Raw genomic sequence first — 6,000 nt, 5'->3', positions numbered from 1 at the left:
GAGGGGTAGCTGGGTAGGTAAAGTCAAGAGTCAAGGTTATGAGAAAAGAAAGTCAAGGAAGGGCAAGGAAGAATAAAACGGAATGTCACTAGGATACAAAAAAAAAAAAAAAAAGGAAAGGGGAAAGGGTGGTAGCAGTCTTACAGAGAGAAAAAGGAGGAAGGTTAAAATGCTGCTAAAAGAGAAACTTCCAGTGTTGGAAGAGTTTTGACACAATATTTCCAGAGTATCAACACTCAGGTGGAAAGTATTTTCCCAGCCTTGACAGTTTCTTTCTAAATGGCTCATGTCCAAAACCGAGTCACACATTCACTCCTAAATCAGTCATTGGCAAGGGGAATGGCACTACCTAGTTTGGTTCAGATAGTCAGAGATGCTGCCTCATCTGAAGTGTATAGCCACCTACAAACTAAAAAAAAAAAAAAAAAATTGGGATTCTGTGGAAAAAGAAGAAAGTGGGGGTGACTATCAGGTAGGGAACCTCTAAATAGAACCTGCTACAGAAGCACCTATGGATTTGGTGAAATTCGGGCTAGTCCTTGAAGAATGGGTCAGATATAGACATGGGTAAAAGGGCTTTCCATTTGGAGGGAACATCCTGAATGAAGGCGCAGAGACAGAAAGGCGCTGAGCGTGCTTCTGCCTGATGCTATCAGATGGTGGTGTGCATATGGGGAAGTAGTGTTAGATCACATGCAAGGATATATGGGCATTGTTACCCAAAAAACTGGGTTCACCTCTTGGTGGCTGTCAAGCCAAAAGACACAACCAAGCCAAAGATCAGGAGAAGGAGGGATTTATTATTACTTGCAGCAGGTAAGGGGAACACCAGGGATCCTTCCCAAAGCAGTACCTCACTGAACAGCAAAATTGGGGACGTTTTAAGCTAAAGGTACATGCATATTCACGAAGGGGCTTGGGCGGTCGAAAGAGTCCAAGCTTCAGTTGACAGAAGTCAAGAGTCAGAAAAAAGGTCAACATCATCATCCCTTAAGTTACAGTTGGTCTGCTGGTTGAACTCCTGAGAGGGGTTTAAATTCTGCAAAACAGCTCAAGACAGTCCTTCAGCCTAGTCTTTACCGTTGAAACAGAACTGGGGGTTCTTACAGCTGATTTATTATCTTTGCTATTGTTACTTCTCTTGCCTGACAACAGTTTGTCCTCTTGTTCCCTTAAGATCATTATTCAAGAGACCTACTCAAGGCCAAGCATTGTGGCCAGACTTAGATCACAAGGTGGCTTAGGCCAAAAGTGGCTTCTCTTATGTCAAGAAAGCCATGCTTGGTTCTCCTTCTCTACAGACCCCCTACCCCATCTGCTTATAGCTTCAGATCATAGAGGGCCTTGAATGCCAAGGCAATAGAATCAGCATTTTATTTAGTAAAATAAGTTAAAGCCTACTACATTTGATTGTATGCTTAAAAATTTTGATTCTGGGGCTTCCCTGGTGGTGCAGTGGTTGAGAGTCCGCCTGCCGATGCAGGGGATGCGAGTTCGTGCCCCGGTCTGGGAAGATCCCACATGCCGCGGAGCGGCTGGGCCTGTGAGCCATGGCTGCTGAGCCTGTGCATCCAGAGACTGTGCTCCGCAATGGGAGAGGCCACAACAGTGAGTGCGAGGCCTGCGTACCGCAAAAAAAAAAAAATTTTTTTTTGATTCTGGTTCTTCTTCCTCAGTTCTGGATACTGGGGTTTGAGGACGGTCAGAAATGGTCAGAAATCCCTCCCAGTCCCCTTGGGTTTAGAGACAATTGAGACATAGATGTAGGAGTCAGGCAGGTAGTAATAAAAATATTGCCTGCATTTCTGCTACAGGGTTGGTTGGACTTGGAGGACATGGGTTTTGAGTGCAGCAACAATGGATTCCCCAAAGTGCATCCCTGATTCAGATTTAGCTCCCGTCGGTCATGGTGGTGCCAGGTCTCCAAGTCTCCCCTGTGGGTACCATGGAGGGATGTGTGTTCTCTGAGGGGTGGCAGATCCCCAAAGAGGAAGGAGAAAGGGGCTGAGATGGGTATTTTTAGCTTCTCCCAAGCTCATCAATTATATGAGCTATTCCTCCTTTCTTGAAGAGGAGAGAGAGGAATAGATGGAATTAGAAGCTATAGCCTCCTCCACTAGTAACTTGAAACCAGGAGAAAGAAATGCTGCAGATCCCACAACACCTGCTGTTTAATAAGGCCCCAAATAAGTCTTGCCTTCTGACCACAGCATATCTACTGCTTTTCTGATAACCTTGGCCAGTGATTGGTTGTTATGGGTCATTCCAAGACAAACTATTGCTATGTTCTTCCCACATCTGTCTCTCGGGCATACATTGTGTCTCTTCCTCCAGAACTTGATATTGCTTTTAGCCTGCAACATAAATTCTGTTTTATAAGTCTAAACGTTGTTTGATATGGCCTTGAAATGATACCTTCCTGATTAAATGTTTTGACATGTGAAAGCACTTAGCAGAGCAGCTGCATGCCCGTAAATGTTTGTTGCCTCTCCAGCCCCATGTCTGCTTTTCCTTTTTTAGGTCCTTGGCCTTCACATACTCCTCTTCAGCTTCTTTCCAATATCATTTTGTAGGTTGAGCTGTTCTGTTTTTGAAAACTTTGCTCTTCAACATAACACTCCTTTCTCACCACTCTGTAACACTTGCAGATGAAATATTAACTGGGTACACTTTTACTGTCATCTGTCTTAAAACTTGAAACTCCAAACTACTAGATGATAGAGCTGTTCCAGAGGCTGCAGTGTGAGATGCCTTCTGACTGTTTTTGCCCTGATACTCCATTACACTGTGATTAGTGCATCATAAAATGAGAACCCATCAGTTCTACCACATCTCTGATGCCACAGAAAAACAGAAATAATCTGCAAGAAAACTGACACCAGAGGTGTTCTCTTAGATTTTTTTTGTTGTCTATTATTTAAATTATTACGCATTTACTTTCTTTTTATTTTATTTTTAATCCCCAGCCCACTTTATATGTATATGTGTGTATATGTGTGTGTGTGTGTGTGTATATATATATATATATATATATATATATATTTTTTTTTTTTTTTTTTTTTTTTTTTTTTTTTGGTGTGGGCTGAGCTGCCCAGCTTGTGAGATCTTAGTTCTCCGACCACGGAATCAAACCCGAGACCTTGGCAGTGAGAGCTCAGAGTTGTAATCACTGGGCCGCCAGGGAATTCCCATCCCCCCCTCTTTTTTCGTGTGCATTTTCTTGTCCTCCAAAGTGCGTGCCAAGAACTCATTCAACATACTTCCTAATAACAAGGCTACTATTTGCATAGGGGCTTACAGTGTACCAAGTGCTTTTGTAATTCAGAAATGAGCCTCCATAGGACAGAATTCTTAAATTGTGCTCATTTTGATTCTTAGAATCAATTTGAGCCAGAAATAGACCTCACCTAGTCCAGATACGTCAAATAACAAACCATGAAGTGTTTTGATTTCTCAGTTACGAAGGTAACAATAGGATTTTTGAGAACTGGCAGAAGGCACACTCCTAACATACCTCCTGTCTGAGGTCCCAAGTGATAGTCTATCACACAATCCACTAGGGAACTGGTAGTCAACTTTGATCATCTCTGTGTCTCTGGGCCCACAATGCCCCTGGCCCAAGCCAACTGCAGCAGGATGCTTCTTGCACTGGGATAGCCCTTATTTCAAAGTTATCAGACGTCATCCTATGCTGACTCACAATTAGCTTTCAGGACAGTACTCACTGAGGTTTGGCTCAGGGAAGCACCAGCTCCCTGCTTGCTCATGGCAGCCTGTCTCTCTCAACCCAAGTGCACTGTGTCTGGGTGCACTTTGCCCAGTTCAGTCTGTATGTGCAATGGACTCAAGAAATGATTGAAATGCTTTTTAGGAGGAAGCATCACTTTCTTCTTGCAGTGTAAGGAGATGTTTTCTTAGTAGCATCACTTAATAGCTTCCCTCTTCAACCACTCTTTTCTGAGAGCCTGATGTGCAGTCTTGGTACTCTGTGCTGCTGTTGGCATCCAGCACCTGGAACTGTGCCAGCCACCGTGGAGCCTCAGAGGATGATCTAACATACTGAAAATGGCAAGGTAGAAAAATAAGAAAAAAAAAACTTGCATCTTTGATGATGATGCTAAACCACTGAATTCACCAACAGTGGAATTGTTCTACCTCTGGGCTTTGGTTCTGTGCTTTAATAAATTTGTTTGCTTAGCCATTTTTAGTTGGGTCTTCTGCTAATTGAAGCTGATAACAAGTTAACTAAACATTTTCTCTGAACACTGATATTGGAAGTAATCTCGACCCACTTTGAATTTCTATAACTTTTTAGCCACATTTCTATTATGGCAACTTTCAACCTTGTATTACCATGAATTACAAAAATATAATTTCCCTCTTATCTGTACTCCTGATCTTCATTAATAGCATTATTCTACACAAAATGCCCTCTAAGTACCACTAATCCTGTGAGATGCTGCATAAACACAGGGTTCTGTGGTCACAAGTTTGGGAGTTTGAAAATTATTAAACAGACACGTCATTTAAAAATGGAGTCAAGAGACCAGAAGGGGGCGCTCTCACACCCTACCACTCAACAGCAATTGCATACCCAACAGGAAAAGATGTACCTTTTCATCTCCATGGGAAGAAGGTTACTACTTTACTACCCAGCAGGAGGAAGGAAGAATTTCTCCTTGCCTGGCAACAGTCCAGCCAGTGAGAGACTGTCACAACTCGACCACTAAAAAGGACTCCCAGTTTCCTCCAATGGACTCTGTTTATAACAGCCCCTTCCAGCACCCCCTTCTCTTCCATAAAAGAACGTTCCTCTCCTTTGTTCTCCAGACTTGCCTGTGGTTTCTGCAGATTGCGTGTCCTGAATTGCAATCCTTTGGTGTTCCTAAATAAACCCATTTTGCTGGTAAAATAACTGGCTGTTTTATTGTTTTAGCTTAACAGGAGACACAGCATGCTACACCCTTCCCTTCCTTGCAGATTCACTATATACATTAGCACACAGAAATGATATGATGTAATTGTTAAGAGTGAGACTCTACTCTTTACTAGATGTGTGGCAATTTTGGTTGGTTGCTTAATCTTTATGAGCCCCAGTTTCCCCACATGCAAAATAGGTACAAAATGCATACCCCACAGTGTTGTTATGGGAACCTGAAATAATGTATATCAAATATTTAGTCGAGCACTGCTCATTTCCCACAGTGCCTTTGGCTCATACTGCCTGCCCTAGGAGTTTCTTGCTTGGTGTCCAAGATTACTACGTTATTAGTTTGTATTTGTGTACTTGCTCACACATTATTTTCAAGTTTCAGAACAGTGTTCTTGGGACTTCTTTCCAAATTGCTCAAAGACATAATAAGTGGAACTCATGTAAGTGCTTAATAATGATAGCTACTATTATTTGCAGCAGTAGCAGCATATTAAGGGCTCTGAGAAGTCCTATAGTAAAGAGATCTGGTTTACTTTTGTTTAAGCCCACATTTCTCAGATTTATCTGAGGATACAGCTACTCTTGACACATACCTTTTCACATCCAGTGTTACAAGGCACATACTTTGAGAAATGCATATCTACCCACGTCACCCAGGCAAGAAACCTGGCAGCCACCCTAGGCAAATCCCTCTCTCTCATCATCCCATCTGACATATTCAGTCCATCATCAAGTTTTTCTAGTTCTTCTGAGCTTACCTCCTAAATGCTTCTCAGACTTGCCCACTCCTTTCTATAACTGCCACTACTGCCTTGGATCACCAATCCCTTTGCACAAAGGACCTGCCTGCCTTTCATCTCACTCTCTTTAAATTCATCCTCTCCAAGCACCAGAGGAATCCATCTATGCAAACTGATCATATAACTTCTTTACTTTATAACTTTTACTTTATAACTTCTTTCTTTTTTTTTTTTGCGGTACGCTGGCCTCTCACTGTTGTGGCCTCTCCCGTTGCGGAGCACAGGCTCCGGACGCACAGGCTCAGCAGCCATGGCTCACGGGCCTAA

Source organism: Hyperoodon ampullatus, assembly GCF_949752795.1.
Source record: "Hyperoodon ampullatus genome assembly, chromosome: 3".
Classification (NCBI taxonomy): domain Eukaryota; kingdom Metazoa; phylum Chordata; class Mammalia; order Artiodactyla; family Ziphiidae; genus Hyperoodon; species Hyperoodon ampullatus.
The sequence above is the reverse complement of the archived record's forward strand: the minus strand, read 5'-3'. Positions refer to the sequence as shown.